At 43.3% G+C, this 18,129-nt stretch overlaps 1 long non-coding RNA gene across 1 annotated transcript in view; it reads right to left on the reverse strand.

The window, feature by feature from the left end:
• Positions 1-18,129, reverse strand: part of LOC125139500 — a 119,140-nt gene that overhangs the window by 18,605 nt on the left and 82,406 nt on the right. Inside the window, exon 2 of the long non-coding RNA XR_007138530.1 lies at positions 16,586-16,640. This is a non-coding gene — a long non-coding RNA (uncharacterized LOC125139500). The remainder of the gene's footprint in view (positions 1-16,585; positions 16,641-18,129) is intronic.

Genomic DNA, 18,129 nt, shown 5'->3' on the forward strand with positions numbered 1-18,129 from the left:
TGCTGAAGGAACGAGTGTTTAGAGCTGCTGTAAACAAAGTCACTAACTTTCACATTTCAAAATGTGAAACGTGTCCAAACATTAAGGTTATTAATTGTCAGGTCATTCTTTAGTAAATAATGAGCTGTAATTGTTCTGCTATCACAGGAACAGGAACTTTAGCTCAACACTCCAGTGTGGAATGAATGAGTGGGAAAGTGAATGGGTGAGAGAGAGAGTGAGAGAGTGTGGGAGTGACTGGAGTGAGTGAGTGTGAGTGAGTGTGTGTGTGTGTGTGTGTGTGTGTGTGTGTGTGTGTGTGTGTGTGAGTGTGTGTGTGTGTGAGTGACTGGAGTGAGTGAGTGAGTGAGTGAGAGAGAGAGAGTGTGGGAGTGAGTGAGAGAGTGAGTGAGTGAGAGAGTGAGTGAGTGAGTGAGAGAGTGAGTGGAGTGAGAGAGAGAGTGAGAGAGTGAGAGAGTGTGGGAGTGACTGGAGTGAGTGAGTGAGTGAGAGAGTGAGTGGAGTGAGAGAGAGAGAGACTGGAGTGAGTGAGTGAGTGAGTGAGAGAGTGAGTGATTGAGTGAGAGAGTGACTGGAGTGAGTGAGTGAGTGAGTGAGTGAGTGAGAGAGTGAGTGGAGTGAGAGAGAGAGAGAGTGAGAGAGTGACTGGAGTGAGTTAGTGAGAGAGTGAGTGAGTGAGTGTGTGAGTGAGTGAGTGAGTGAGTGAGTGAGTGAGTGAGTGAGTTAGTGAGAGAGTGAGTGAGTGAGTGTGGGAGTGACTGGAGTGAGTGAGTGAGTGAGTGGAGTGAGTGAGTGAGTGGAGTGAGTGAGTGGAGTGAGTGAGTGAGTGAGTGAGTTAGTGAGAGAGTGAGTGAGTGGAGTGAGTGAGTGAGTGAGTGAGTGAGTGAGTGTGTGAGTGAGTGAGAGAGTGAGTGAGTGAGTGAGTGAGTGTGGGAGTGACTGGAGTGAGTGAGTGGAGTGAGTGAGTGTGTGAGTGAGTGAGTGAGTGAGTGAGAGAGTGAGTGAGTGTGTGAGTGAGTGAGTGAGTGTGTGAGTGAGTGAGTGAGAGAGTGAGTGAGTGAGTGAGTGAGTGTGTGAGTGAGTGTGTGAGTGAGTGAGAGAGTGAGTGAGTGAGTGGAGTGAGTGAGTGTGTGAGTGAGTGAGAGAGTGAGTGAGTGAGTGAGTGAGTGAGTGAGTGAGTGAGTGAGTGAGTGAGTGAGTGAGTGAGTGGAGTGAGTGAGTGAGTGTGTGAGTGAGTGTGAGTGAGTGTGGGAGTGAGTGAGTGAGTGAGTGAGAGAGAGTGAGTGAGAGTGAGTGAGTGAGTGAGAGAGATGTATACTCAACACTAGCAGAGTTTAGAGCAGAAATGCTAGCTCACCTTATTAGCATTAACTCTACATGAGATGTCGTATTAATCTGTTACAATAATTTATATGTCTTTAATTACAGGTAAATATTCTGAAGGGAGGAGTATAAATGTTGTGTAACAGCTGAGATCCTTCTCTTGTGTCCACCCAGAGTCTGCAGACGGGGTCAGGGGTGACAGCGTTTACGTCTCCACTGGGCTTTTCACTTCAGCTCTTGATAGATGATTTTAAAGGACAATAATAACTCCACACGCTTTAACAGATGCACCACGACTCCTGTAAAGCCTCCGCTGGAGACAAGAACATGAGAAGCTGAGATTACAAAACATTTTCCTCGTCCTTACAAGCCTACGTTCTTATACGAGTGGGATTTGTTCGGTAATGCAATTTGGCCTTGGATCTGACTGGACGATTCAGATGGTTATTTAGTGAAACTGATCCTCGACTCTTCTTGTTACAGCTCAGATTCACACGTCAGTGAGACGCTCAACGGCAGCAATAAACACATCCACGGCTGACAGCAGGATTACCTGTTCCATTACGGTGTGCTTGATTACTGAGGGAACGTCAGGGGGAACGTCAGGGGGAACGTCAGGGGGAGCGTCAGGGGGAACATCAGGGGGGACGTCAGGGGGAACGTCATGGGGAACGTCAGGGGAACGTCAGGGGGAACGTCAGGGGGAACGTCAGGGGGAACGTCAGGGGGGACGTCAGGGGGAACATCAGGGGGAACGTCAGGGGGAACGTCAGGGGGAACGTCAGGGGGAACGTCAGGGGACCGTCAGGGGGAACGTCAGGGGGAACGTCAGGGGAATGACAGGGGGAACGTCAGGTCTGCCCAAACACAGCAGATCATTCACTTCAGAACTTGGAGATAATTATTTAGTTCTGACTGACATGCACCATTGCTTCAGTGACCAGCTGAGAACATCACTGCTCTCATTTGGTTCCTCACAATGTTTGGGGCAGGTGGTGGCTCCAGTGGTTAACGCTCTGGGTTGTTTATTTAAGGTTGGGGTTCAAGCACCTGAACTGCCGAGATGCCACCGTCGGAGCCTCGAGCGAGGCCCTTAACCCTCTCTGCTCCAGGACACTGTATCATGACTGACCTTGTGCTCTGGCCTCAACTTTCTCAGCTGGGATACATGAAGAAGAGAATTTAGCTGTGCTGTAATGTATACGTGACACATAAAGGCTTGTTCTTCCTCTCAGGAAGGTTTCCGGTATTGATTTCTGAGCTAAAACTAAACAAAACCTGCAGATGTCTCCAAGAATAACAGGACATTGTGATTCTGTGTAAACGTCTCACATACTAGCGTCTCAGGCTGAAGGTTTCAGCGTTGCCAGATCCTGCAGCTCCGAATCACAGAGGTTTAACAGTTGGAAAATCGTCCACAGAACAGAAAGAATTTCCACATAATATCACAGCAGTCCAGTCGGTTTGATTTACTATTCATCAGCAAAGCTGGAGGTGCTGAGAGACCTTATCAGGACAGTCCAGCTCCTGAGCCATGAAATCCCACAGGACACAAGCAGGTCATTCCAAGGTCATGGAATAGACAAGCCACCCTCTGGGCTCTAAGGAACACATATAAAGACGGCTTTCTGAGCGTTCTGATAACCTCCACGGGCATTTAAACCCCAGACCGTTCAGGACTCGCGGCCATGCTGTGCTTTGTGTGATGGGATTTTTTTTCCTGCATGTTGTTGCTATTGTGTGGGCTCTCAGTCACGACGGATGCTATCTGCTCCTGCTGACTAATTAAGCCCGTGTGCTCTCGCTGTCATTTTAAGGCACTGAGATTTTTCAATCACTGTCCCAAAGGACCCCCGGAGCACAGACTGGGTTTCATCCCGATACACACTAAACTTCAGCTTGTCAGTCAAAGTGGAAAGGTTTCAGACAAGCAACACGGGTGGCTGCTTAGCGGTTTCTCCTCACAAACATTACTCATCCTTTCAATATGCTGTAGTGTGTGTATCCTCTACGCCACACCACACACACATTTACTCTGTACACATTCAGACCGGAATATTCCGGTATGAACTAACGTACTGTGATACTCCACTAACGTAATACTGCCCCATGATGAGGAAACCTGGAGCTAACGACATTCAGCAAACAACCAGATCATCACACACTATGGAACACACACACACACACACACACACACACACACACACACACACACTATAGTGAACACACACCTGTTAAAACACAATGTATAAAGATGAAGTGCAAAACAATCACGACCTTCTGATGAACCCCAGATAAAGATCAGCCATTTCTGAACACATTTCAAGCTTTCCATATTAAATCTAATGAATGAAGCCAAAGATCTCACAAAGCGTACGTGATACCTGACTTGTGGAAATAAATCATAAGAGAGAGGAGAATGAAAGAATTTCCATACCGCTCAGTGTGTCATGGAACAGTGACAAGAACATCATGAACAGACAGAGGAACCGGATCAGCACGGCAACATCACTGACAACATGACGTCCCTCCAGCATTTATTACAGACAAACACATACCGTGGAGACTGCTGAGAGACCTTCAGCAACACTAAAGGAGCTGCAGGAAACTCTGACATCTCATTCTTCACATATCTGGGTGATGGGGTAAAACGACTAGACCATCAAAATCAACTACATCAGTTTTAACCATGTTTGGATTTGGTCTCATCAGACCATAAAAGGTATGTTCAGTGAAAAAGACCACCATCCCCACAGTGCAGCATGGGGGGAGGGGGAGGTAACATCATTCTGTAAGGGTTTTCTTAAGCCAGAACTGAGGCTTCTCATGGATGGAATCATGAAGATCTTCAAAAGCAAGTTAAAAAATCTTAAGGTGTGTGCTGAAGTTCACCTTTCATCACGAAAGCGACCCAAAGCTCACATCGACCTCGATACGTGAACGACTTCAGAACAGGAGATTGAGCCAGAGTTCAGACCTGAACATCCGTGTGGAGACTCAGAAACATCTCTGGACACCTTGACATCCTGGGAGGTTATGAACAGGTTCTGCCTCTGATCCAGGAACACCTCTCTCTCAGACAGCTGGGAAAATGGCAGAGATGTGAAGAAGCACGGAATAGCGGAGGGTTTCGACATCGTCTGCTTGTTACAGATGAAATTACTAACCACATCATGTCATGAATGCTGGAGGACATCCTGGAGATTATCACCAAATCCACAGCTAGAAAACCACTGCGGGATACATTATTACAAACCTTACAGATTATTGGACCTGCGCAGTCATTAGGTAGGTTGAAGCAGGATAAGCGCACAGATGCTGCACGACTAATTGTGTAAAATGGTATGTCACATGTTCCATTGTGTGCTTTCAGAGTCCCGTGTAATGATTCATGGACAATGTCTTTGTAGTGGACATCTCGTGTTCCATCCGGAGTGTTTAGGGACTGAAGGAGCTTTCTGTGTATTGATCAAACAAAGCAGAAGACCACTGGACACCATCAAACAAAGCACCAGGAGACGAGTCCCTGAAAGACTGCTCTGAAGCAGATGCCCTTCTTATGTGTGAACGAAACCAGCAGCCGCTCAACATTAATGTTTTCTGATCTTCAGCTGACGCCTGGTTATGAGCCACAGCTGCATTATAACTGCACATCTGGGTGATTTGGCTTCATCTACAGAATATATGACCAAAAAAAAAGTAATCAAAGATCTACTGGTGGAAATGGTGTGGATGAATGAGGCTCATTAAACAAGAAGGTCGGCATTTGGTCGGAAATTAGCCATGAATGTTAGGAGACACTTAAAATGCATTAGATTAGAGTCCAGCAGTAGATGTCACTCAGACTGAGCAGTGAGGACAGTGAGGTGTGGACCTCGGAGTTCATGTGTTTGTGGTGAGTTATGATACCATCAGGTATCAGCTTTGGTGCGAAGTCGTGGCCTAGTGGTTAGAGAGTTTGAGTCCTAACCCTAAGGTTGTGGGTTCGAGTCTCTGGCCGGCCACGACTGAGGTGCCCTTGAGCAAGGCACTGAACCCCCCAACTGCTCCCCGGGCACTGCAGCATAAATGGCTGCCCACTGCTCCAGGTGTGTGTTCAGTGTGTGTGTGTGTGTTCACTGCTGTGTTATGATGGATTAGAAATGCTCCCCCTAGTGGCGTGGAGACCAGAAGGTTAACGAAAGTTAAGATGATGGGTGGGGTTCATGTAATTGAGCTGTGACACGGCCGTTTGTCCATTTTTATAAATTTATTATGTAGTTTTCGGTGTTTTCTTTTCTATAGGACCGTCTTCAAAATTTCTGTCTCATCGACTAACCGGTGGCTCGGCTGCAGGAAACTGAAGAAAAGCTCTGATAAGCATAATTTAATTAGTGTGAAAGAGGAGAAATATCACACCGGACAGCCCTGTCCTCAGGTCCTGAGATGTGCCACACTAATTGTGATCGGTCCGTTGTGTTCGGCTAACAGAACGCTGTGGGTTTTGTCCCTGTGTATGTGAAGCGACACCTCATCCTGCTAATGTGTTCACTGTTTTTACAATGAATAAAAAAGCCCACATGCTGTACAAACACCTCCTAAAGAGAACGATCCACATGGAAATCATCTCGGATAACTTTACACCACATGTCATGTGTCGTATGGGACATGTCACTGCAGAACGTCACTGAGAAGTCACCTGACATGATGGATGGAGAGAAATCAGTAAATCTAAGAAACATGCACCATTAACTGTGCTACATATAAAACTAATGAAAACAAAAACATCGTAATATAACGCCTTCGAGAAAACCCCTGAGGTTTGTGATACTAAAGTCTCTGCCTTCAGAGAAAATAAACCTTCGGATGTGAAACAACAACCTGCCGGTTACCGATCTGAACCCATGTGAGACACTCGACTGCCACAGGGACGATTTACACCAAGCTTTCAGGCAACATTACACTTAACCTTAACACTTAACCTGTACTGTTCTGATCGAGAGTTCCTGATGAATTCTGGGAAATCAGAGTGACAGAAAGGTGTGATGATGCCGTGTCACCGTGACCCCCACACAGTCCATGATTTCACTAGAAGAGCAAATCCCCAAGTGTTCTAGTCCTTATATAAGACAGAACATAGTGTAGATTGTATTGATCTGCTGTTAGAGAGAACTCAGCATCACCTGAGCACCAATCAGAGTCCAGTGTAAAACCCAATGCCAGTTTTTGACTACAAATTAAAAAATGTCTAATAATTTTTGATGCTAAACAAAGATGGATGTTTTTTTTTTAGTGGAAATGAAGAGCAGATAAAAGGCGCCATTTCAGAGAGGATGCAGAAATCAATAACGTCACGGCAGGAAGCTAACAGGAAATAGACTGTGACGTGTTGATTGGTGTAAAGCTGAGGGATGCTGTGGATGCTGGTTTGGGTCGAACTGGGCTGAGCACCGAGCTCTCTATCTGAGCCGTAATTACATTACATACTCACTTCTGAACTTACCTTCCTCCTCTGAAGGTAGATACGATATGATACACACCTGGACACGTAGATATGATATGATACACACCTGGACACGTAGGTACGATATGATACACACCTGGACACGTAGGTACGATATGATACACACCTGGACACGTAGGTACGATATGATACACACCTGGACACGTAGATATGATATGATACACACCTGGACACGTAGATACGATATGATACACACCTGGACACGTAGGTACGATATGATACACACCTGGACACGTAGGTAAGATATGATACACACCTGGACACGTAGATACGATATGATACACACCTGGACACGTAGATGTTACACACATACACAGACTAAGCTGAATTTTAAGTACTGAATTTTAAGTACGATTAAATAATTCTTCCTCTCCTCATGGTGACATTTAGGCTTTCAGAGCACTGTTTTGACTTCACTATCATCTTCATCATTTCTATTGGCTTCTTTTTTTTCTACAGAGGATGAATAGAGGCGCTCAGACACTTGCCTCATTCCTCATTCCACCAGAAAGCAGTGAAAAAAGACTTAAAAAAAAAAAGAAAGAAAAAAGCCTCCGTGGGAGTCGGATTTGTGCAGAGAAACATTTAATCTCCTAACACTGCATATTAAAGAGAGAGGAAACGGGATTTAAAGGACAATCCAAACATCAAACACTTGCCTTATGGAAAAAACATGGATTCTTGTAAGTAAAAAGTGAGCACAGCTTCTAAAACACAAATCAACCGTAATCTGTAGGAGAGCGGACGCTATTTCTGTCTCTCTCCTCTGTGATTTCACACTAGCCGAGTTTTACTTAGCATTAGCAACATGCTGCTCAGTGAAGCGCCGTGACTAGCGTGTCGGATGACTCACCGCTGCCTCATCTGGACTCTGTGCAAGAAAAACTGCCACAGATATTGTGCACACATCAAAAGACAGGTTAAAGACTGCTCTTAGGTTTCTCCTGCATTCACACCACACCGGTGTGTGTGTGTGTGTGTGTGTGTGTGTCGGGGAAAGATCTTTATAATCATCCCATGTTAAACAAGCAAGGCTTACAGTCATGCCTCAGAGAATTGACCTTGCTGTGACCTTGACCCTTTTAGATCAATCCCAGACTTTAATCAGCTCCATCTCTTGGTTACGATGATGAATTCATATGAGTCCTACAAACACACAGCTGTAGAACACTCTCAGGAAAACACACAATGGTGGAGGTCTAATCATCATAAACACCATAAACATTAACCTTCACCATGTTTTCACTGGGTTTAAAGATCCACTCTTTGTGCTGACTGATCTAATATTCTCCATCATTCTACACCACCACACACCTTTAAACACCAAACACCCTCCAACAACATCCAATACCATCAAACACAATCAAACACCAAACACCATCCAACAACATCAGACACCGACATTCTTCCCCTTAAAAACAAACATTTTAAACAAAACACCAACATCGCTAACCCCTAATCACCATCAGAAAGCCTTAACCGATAAACACTAATCCTCCATTAAACACCAACATCGCTAACCCCTAATCACCACCAGAAAGCCTTAACCGATAAACACTAATCCTCCATTAAACACCAACATCGCTAACCCCTAATCACCACCAGAAAGCCTTAACCGATAAACACTAATCCTCCATTAAACACCAACATCGCTAACCCCTAATCACCATCAGAAAGCCTTAACCGATAAACACTAATCCTCCATTAAACACCAACATCGCTAACCCCTAATCACCATCAGAAAGCCTTAACCGATAAACACTAATCCTCCATTAAACACCAACATCGCTAACCCCTAATCACCATCAGAAAGCCTTAACCGATAAACACTAATCCTCCATTAAACACCATGACGATATGTCCGATACGTTTCACTAACAAACACCATGAAGCATTAATAAACACCATGAAGCATTAATGAACACCATGAAGCATTAATAAACACCATGAAGCATTAATAAACACCATGAAGCATTAATGAACACCATGAAGCATTTATAAACACCATGAAGCATTAATGAACACCATGAAGCATTAATAAACACCATGAAGCATTAATGAACACCATGAAGCATTAATAAACACCATGAAGCATTAATGAACACTACCCAAGACCAACAGTTTCCCTCTAATACTATCATTTCTATCAATAGTATCATCGCTATTAAAACCCAACACCCTATTAAACATCAAACACTATCAGACATCATCAACAGCCACTTTATGGAACATGACTCATTGTGAAGAAAGACAAAACTTGTGAGAAGTTTAACACTCAGTGGTATTTGTTTTGGACTCTGTAGGTGGAGCAGTCAGACTCCACCTGCTCAGACGTGATGCACACATCATGGAGCAGGATGAAGAGTGCTCTTGCATTTATCCTGTTTCCGCTACACTGCGGTGTCTAAAAGTGATTAAGGTCACCTTACTAACAGGGATCTCACTATCTCTGCTTCTTCAGCTCACCTTGTTTCCCTGCTGAGACATCTGACAGTGTGCATGCTAGGGCTAGTGCTAGTCTTTGTTTAGCAATTGTGAATACATGCTAGTTTAGCTTGGGGAATGAGTGTATGCTAGTTTAGCTTGGGGAATGAGTGTATGCAAGTTTATCTTCGGAATTGAGTGTATGCTAGCTAAGCTTGGGGATTGAGTGTATGCTAGCTAAGCTTGGGAATTGAGTGTATGCTAGCTAAGCTTGGGTACTGAGTGTATGCTAGTTTAGCTTGGGAATTGAGTGTATGCTAGTTTATATTGGGGATTGAGTGTATGCTAGCTAAGCTTGGGAATTGAGTGTATGCTTGTTTAGCTTGGGAATTGAGTGTATGCTAGTTTATCTCGAGAAATGAGTGTATGCTAGTCTGGCTTGGGGATTGAGTGTATGCTAGTTTAGTTTGGGGATTGAGTGTATGCTAGTTTATATTGGGGATTGAGTGTATGCTAGTTAAGCTTGAGAAATGAGTGTATGCTAGTTTATCTTGGGGATTGAGTGTATGCTAGTTTATCTTGGGGATTGAGAGCTCTTAGCGCCGTGAGTGCTTTTTGCTGGTTTGCTACATTAACTGTGTGGTTTCTCAGAGTGCTGGGTTACTCAGGAATGGGTTTTGGGGTTACTGAGTGCCCTTTATGCTAATGGATTTGAATAGAGCACATGCTCTGTTGTTGGTTTTAATGGCTTAGAAGACATTTTTTTCAGCTGGTCTTGATTGTGAGGTTTGCTCAGGTTCTGCTTTTACTGCTCTCACTGATGGACAGTAATCTACAGCCTTGGGGATTGGTATGATGGACAGCTCCTGAGATCAATGCTAGCATCTGTTATAAAAAAAGCCCCTGAGGCTGCTTGGCATTCATCATGAGCATGCTAGTGTGGAGTGTGAAGCGGCCTATATGCCCACTGCTAAAAGATAAAATGGCCTTGCTGACTCATCCTCTGCTGCCTTTTCAGGGCCTTTTGGAGAATGTATGAGGTCTGAAAGCTCTTTTAAGAAGCCCAGGTTTGGGGAGGTGACTCAGAAAACTTATACCCACTGCCACTTTATCGGATTTCTGCTCTTCGTCTGATGTTTTTGTACTAGTACACCAAAGAAGTTCTGAAAGTGGTGTAAAAGATCAAAATAAGGATTATTCATTGGTTTTTGTTTTGCAGCAGGATGAAGTTCCTCCTGATACATTTCTCTGTAAATGATCGAACAGAATGTTTCTGAAGATTTCTGAATTCATCCTGCTGCTACCATGATGGGCTGCATCATCGGTAAAGATTAGTGAGAATCTTCCAGAAGCAGCCATGCAAGCCCAAGCCATGACACCACCATCACCATGTTCCATAGATCAGTTCATATGTTTTGGATCATGAGCAGATCCTTTCTTAGTCCACACTCTTCATCAGTTTGATAGAGGACCGTATTGGATCTTGGAGTTTTGTGGCTCATCTCTGGATTTCTTTGAAATTTCTAATCTGGTCTTCTGATTCTAAGAGAGGTTTGGTATGGTCTGGATATTTCTGCTCTATAAATCTTATTCAAAAAGTGTATCATGAGACCTTCTCCTGGCCCTCTGAAGGTTGTTGGTGTTGTCACTGGTGTTTCTTTGAGTTTTTCCTCACAATTCTCACAGTATTTCTCTCTTCAGCTTCTATGGCTAACCTGTTTATGTCTGCTTGTTGGGACACCAGTGCTTTCTTTCATTTTCATGTCAAGTATTTGCTTGACTTTCTCTCTTTTGTTTTTGTCCTACTGTATAATCCGCTCTCCGCTCTTCATGAACAACAAACGCAGTCTTCACAGGTGAGGCCCAGAACACAAAGAAAGAATATTAATTCCGAGCTGTTAATTGTTTAATCCATCAATATATCAGAACAAATCTGGGCAAACAATGTTCCAATAAATGCACTTAAACATCGTTGCCTCATGTTTATCTTTTGATTCAAACCCAATTGTCATTGGTGAATAGCAACATTAACAGAATTAGCCGTGGTGTTCCATTACTTTTGGAGGAGAATGCATTTGTATGTTTATTTTTTTGCAAAATCCTCCCTGCAGAGCTGGAGATTCTGTGTGGCTAAAGATCACGATACAGCGATGACACAGCAAACACACTCGCTGTACAGCTCACTGAATCTCCAACATGTTCCTGTCACCTCATGGCCTGCAGGAGCTGAACACAATTACTGTGTACAGCAAGCTGTCAGGTTTACCTCAGTGCACCGAGCTGATGAAACTCTGATGGAGTGGGTACATTAACTCAAGCGCTCACTTCCTGATTGATTTGCTCACAACTTTAAATGATCTGTTTGACACCAACTCTTTTAGCTTGAGTATCTGAAAGTCTATCATCATTTTTTAAACTCAAGATACACAACTGCCAGATAGAAAAATCAACAAATCAAACTTTATTGTGTAAAACTTTCACAATAAAACTCATATGTCTAATAGCGAATGTGCTAAATAACAATCTAAATGGTCTGCTGTACATTACTGATGCTGTTAGCATATTCTTATACAAATAAAACAAACAAACACTCTTCATCAAACACTACCAGTCTCCAAAGGAGCACCAATCATTTCTATTAAACAAACAACAAACTCCAAAAAAACACCAATATTTTACACAAAATTTGAACAAACAACAATGTTCGATCACAATCATCAAATAATACACACCAGAATTCATTCATTCATTCATTCATTTCCTACCGCTTATCCGAACTTCTCGGGTCACGGGCGTCATCGGGCATTGAGGCAGGATACACCCTGAACGGAGTGCCAACCCATCACAGGGCACACACACACTCTCATTCACTCACACACTCACTCAATTTTCCAGAGATGCCAATCAACCTACCATGCATGTCTTTGGACCGGGGGAGGAAACCGGAGTACCCGGAGGAAACCCCCGAGGCATGAGGAGAACATGCTAAACACCAGAATTTCCTATCAAAATGTCCATCCAACACCAACAAACAGCAGTGTTCTCTAACACAAGCGTTCCTAAAAGCATCAACATATTAATGAAATTCAGCACAAACATCAAACACCAACAAAAATTAAAGACCACAAACAAATACCAATGTGACCGACATACTACCAATTTTAACCAAAATCTACCATTACGTTTTTCCTGCAGCATTCTACCTCAAACACAGTTATTTACAATCAAATACAAATGTTCACCAACAAACACCACAGTACAACCTTATCTCGGATCCTTTTAGTGAGAAACATCATCTAACGAACCATTTTCCATCAAACAATAACATAGACCATCCGATATCGCACACCACCCACACCCACATCCTGTAGAAAATGCCATTAAAAACTCTAATGCAATCTTCGAATGGTATTAAACAGCAAGCTCCATCCAACACCAGTGTGTATCATCAAATATCTTCCCTGAAAAACAAACACTACCAAACACCAAGGTTTTCCTTCTATTTCAATCCTATTAACCCATTCTAGATATCACCAAACACTACCCCCACAAACACTAACCACAAAGCAGCACTTCTCAGCTTTTAACTAACAAACATTCAAGTTTCCCCGAAATTTTATTTCACAACAACAAACACTATTCATCACCAACAAATACCATCTGATACCGAAAGTCTCCATCAAACGTCAGTGTTCCTCTTCACACTCCGTCGTTCCTATGTTTTCTCTTGGCTTTATAATGTTCTCTAAATGAACCAGTGAGTGAACTGACTCATTGTTTGGGAGGGAGAATGTTCTACAAATTGACCACGATACCTGGGTTTTGTTGCTGTTTGTTTGTGCTCTGTTACTAATGGACTCCCTAATGTACTCTTTAATAGGCTGGATTTGGACTCTCGGTCTTCATTTGCATGAGTGATGAGTCACCGATGGTCTCGTCTTTTTTTTCTGTCTTCCATTATGTAAATAGTTTATTATGTAAGTTTGAACGTGTCACAGAAGATTTGACGTGTTTTCACATGTTAAAGTTTGAATATTTTAATGAGAAACTCGTCCTGCTCTGACCTTAACATCGAGGAGGAAATGTTCAGGGTCCATTTTGTAATCTCCAGATAATATCCCTCACCGGATGCATTAGATATTCACATCAGTGTTGTGAGATGTCCATGATGACTTATTAACGGAACGATCGGTAAATTCGGGGTGGCGTGAACGAAGAGACGTCTCGGATGTGAAATTGGTTCTCGTGTGACGTGGAGTCGTGTTGGAGCACTGCACGTCTTACATGATTACAGAATTAGGGAGGAAATGAAATAGAGTCATGTGCAGGATTAAAAGAGGAACATCGAGCAGGGCCTGTCTCTTTAGATGGATAAACAAGGATGGTAAAAATATAAATAAATAATACGTCTTTATCTGCACTGAGAATTAGAATGAAGAAGTGTGTTTAGCAAGGCTAATACGATAGAGAGAATGAAAGAGGCTCCTAAAAGCTCCCACACATCGAGCGCATCTAATGTACTCTGAAGAGAGGAGATAGAAAGCCTGGTATAGCACTGAAGATGAGGCTAATTCCTGCAATGAGCCCCATAAGAGCCTCGCTATACCCCTGATGCACTATTTCCATTTCCGTTATTATTAGCATTCACAGCTTGCAGCTATTTGGAGTTTAAATTTGGTTCTTCTGTTTGGAAAGCTGAAGATTGTCCATGGAAGTGTTGGAGCACAGATGGGCTTCGTTCCGTCTCTGTTCCTCTGATTGTTCACTGTTGAGGATCTGCTTTGCATAACAATCCCTGCTCGTTTCACCGAGCTACTCGAGGCCTGCCTGTTTCTCCCGACGGGAGCTCTGATTAGCAGTAATTGGTTGAATGGCTTGTCAATCAAAGCGGTCGCCGGGGAGACCACCACAAGGTGACCTCGCTTCCATGTGAATTTATGACAGTTTCCTTTTAGGACGAGGGTGAGTGTGTTTTATTAATTCAGCAGGGAAGCAATTAATAAAGAACAATGAGTGATGCAGAAGGCAGCAGGAAGTTGAGTCAATCGCTCATGCTCAAACTTATTTCCCACAATTCCCTTGGGCTCCTGGGGCATTTCCACCTTGCAATGATACTGTACATACTATACAACCATCACTAACCTAAATACTCTACACACAACCTACACAACCTACCCCTAGGGCACTACACATCCTGCTACGATCTACACATTGCACTTTTACCCAACCTGCACCCAACATACCCCTAATACCCTTTATATATGCAGCTGGATTCCATGACAGGAGCATTTCCAGGAGTAAATGAACGTCTGTGACATTTTGCTGGAGGAACTTTAATTCCAGGAGCTATTACCTTAAGAGTAGGTCATTTTGTGCAACCCAGAGACTAATGGGGGTGAATCACCAGTCTGATCGGTCAAATAAAGACATAAAGACAGAGATTGGTCAGGATTTACAGAATAAACAACCCTGTTAAATCAGAACCAGACCTCCTGCAGGAACGGTGGGGTTGAAGTTCTACTCTGAACCAGTCCCTTCCTACTGTACCTCAGACAACTTAATATCTTTAGTGAGCTAGATAATTAAATTAATAAACCAGGGCTTGTTATAGTTCATGTTTGGGGCGGGCACGGTGGCTTAGTGGTTAGCACGTTCGCCTCACACCTCCAGGGTTGGGGGTTTTATTTCTGCCTCCACCTTGTGTGTGTGGAGTTTGCATGTTCTCCCCGTGCCTCGGGGGTTTCCTCCGGGTACTCCGGTTTCCTCCCCCTGTCTAAAGACATGCATGGTAGGTTGATTGGCATCTCTGGGAAATTGTCCGTAGTGTGTGAGTGTGTGAGTGAATGAGAGTGTGTGTGTGCCCTGTGATGGGTTGGCACTCCGTCCAGGGTGTATCCTGCCTCCATGCCCGATGACGCCTGAGATAGGCACAGGCTCCCCGTGACCCGAGAAGTTCGGATAAGCGGTAGAGAATGAATGAATGAATAAATGAATGAATGTTCAGGGGCTCCAGGAATCTTTTTATCTCGTCATAACACAAACTTGTAGTAACATAAGTCAGTCTCAGTGTTTGTGTAAGTGAAGACAGATTGGTATCTCATTACAGAATGGTCAGTCAACCCTCTCCTTCTGCTTCTGGAACCTTTCCCAATTTTTCAGTTTGGTAAGAACGTGTTTGAGGAAGTCCTGAGGTAGAGTAGGAGAAACCTCTACACCTGACCTCTGAACTAGCTTCCTACCATAATATCTTTCTAGCTAACTAGATAAGTAGATAGACGGTAAATAAAACAGTTCCTCTGGGTGGTGTTTTTGTGTTAAGTTCAGGGATTAGCGTTAATATCACTAAATTAGCAGGTCAGGATTACATCTCTTAGATTGACCTGTATCTTCTTCACTCTATCCCCCATGGCTCTGGGTTTAAACAGGATTGGCCTTTTGTGTCTCTCCAACAAACACCAGCTTGACGCAGCTGTGTTTATGCCAGCACACATTCTGGATTATCTGCTGGAGAAATCTAAGAGGATTTGCAGGTCTGAAATCAGTGATAATACACTGGCACCACAGAAGGGCTTCAGCAGACTTACAGCAGAATTACAGACAGCACCGGAAATTCAGAGGCTTTTTTTTCAGGGTGCTTTACAGCAAAAAAAAAACAAAAAAAAAACAGGATTAAAATGCAATTAACCGAACGGTGGGTGATTAATATAGCGGGTAATGCGATGGGGCTCGTGTTTGATTTTTTATTTTTTGGGAGCAGAGCAAGAGACGATGCACCGAGTTCATAAATCACATGTGACAGATGTGAGATCTGAAGATCTATTTATCACGACAGAGAGACAGAAACACTCCACACTTCTCTGCTCATGTATGACATCACTTCCTGTACACTGCAGTCACTAATTAGCTCCATGTAGATTAGATTTGAGGATCTGTTCAGGGGAAACCGTGTGTTATTCCACCATGACACCTTCGATATAGGCTGTCTGGCATGCTAATTAGCCTGTATGCTAGTTTTGCAGACCAGACTTCATTAATGCTAACACTTTGTTTGATGTAGTTAAAACAACTACAGACATCTTGTAGACACCTAAACAGGTAATAAACAGCTCCGTCTGCCATTTTATCTGTAATATTTATACTGTAAGTCTATCAATAAAGGTACTTACAGAACTTACAGTAAAGGTACTTATAGAACTTACAATAAAAGGTACTTATAGAACTTACAATAAAGGTACTTATAGAACTTACAATAAAGGTACTTACAGAACTTACAATAAAGGTACTTACAGAACTTACAATAAAGGTACTTACAGAACTTACAATAAAGGTACTTACAGAACTTAACGCTTTTTCTCCACTTTGGTGCTTTGCTTGTAATCAACAGGACAAACTGTAAGAGAGAAAAAGAGAGATGTTAAAATAATATATAAATCTGATACAGTCTGAGGCGTGGCTTCTGTGTGTGTCCTGTCAGTCAAATACAAGGAGGTGTGGCTTCTGTGTGTGTCCTGTCAGTCAAATACAATGAGGTGTGGCTTCTGTGTGTGTCCTGTCAGTCAAATACAATGAGGTGTGGCCTCTGTGTGTGTCCTGTCAGTCAAATACAAGGAGGCGTGTCCTCTGTGTGTGTCCTGTCAGTCAAATACAATGAGGCGTGTCCTCTGTGTGTGTCCTGTCAGTCAAATACAAGGAGGCGTGTCCTCTGTGTGTGTCCTGTCAGTGAAATACAATGAGGTGTGGCCTCTGTGTGTGTCCTGTCAGTCAAATACAATGAGGCGTGGCCTCTGTGTGTGTCCTGTCAGTCAAATACAATGAGGCGTGGCCTCTGTGTGTGTCCTGTCAGTCACATTGAAGGGGGCGTGGCCTCTGTTTCCGTGTCCTGTCAGTCACATTGAAGGAGGCGTGGCCGATGTGTCTATATACTGTCAATCACATTGAAGGAGGCGTGGCCTCTGTTTCCGTGTCCTGTCAGTCACATTGAAGGAGGCGTGGCCTCTGTGTCTTAGAGCTGGTTACCATGTAAATGAAAGCATCACTAACACACAGTTTGATCCAGCAGAATTTATATGTGATAAGTTCACACATGTCCCTGAACAGTGCAGAAAATGTCGCTCTAATCCAAGATTTCAATTAGAGCTGTTTTGAATAACAGGCAGAATGTTGCCCTGAGGCACGAGTGTAAAGGGGCTAATATATTGTTCATTAATTAACACAGCACTAAATACCAGCCTATTTAAAAAAAAGGTAAATTATATTAAGTTCCTCAAACTGAATGTCCATCCAGACAGAAAAAGCCATTCAGATGAAATGAGAGACAGAAATGGGTTTGTGCTCCTGAGAGTTTCATAGGAAAAGTTAATTATACACGACTAAACACATAGGACACACTGTATGTACCTCAGGAGCACAGAGAGAGAATGGTTATTACTGTCGCACATATTCAGTGTGAGTGTTAGTGCACTGTGGACACATGCACATGGTCACATTAAAGCAGTGCATTGATGCAGTCCTGAATGTTCATTATGTGTAGAAATGTTATGGAGGAAAGTAAAGCTGGGAGGGCAGTAGAGGTTGTTGGTTTCTAGGGTGTGTGTAGTAGCTAGTACAGTTATGTACTAACTCTCTCTCTCTCTCTCTCTCTCTCTCTCTCTCTCTGTCTCTCTCTCTCTCTCTGTCTCTCTCTCTCTCTCTCTCTCTCTCTCTCTCTGTCTCTCTCGGCCTTTCTCTCTCTGTCTCTCTCTCTCTCTCTCTCTCTCTGTGTGTCTCTCTCTCTCTCTGTGATACTATCTTTGTCTGATACTGTCTTATACTCTCTCTCTCTCTCTCGCTCTGTGTGTGTGTCTCTCTCTCTGTGTGTCTCTCTCTCTCTCTCTCTCTCT

This window comes from Tachysurus fulvidraco, chromosome 19, assembly GCF_022655615.1.
Source record: "Tachysurus fulvidraco isolate hzauxx_2018 chromosome 19, HZAU_PFXX_2.0, whole genome shotgun sequence".
NCBI classification, from domain to species: domain Eukaryota; kingdom Metazoa; phylum Chordata; class Actinopteri; order Siluriformes; family Bagridae; genus Tachysurus; species Tachysurus fulvidraco.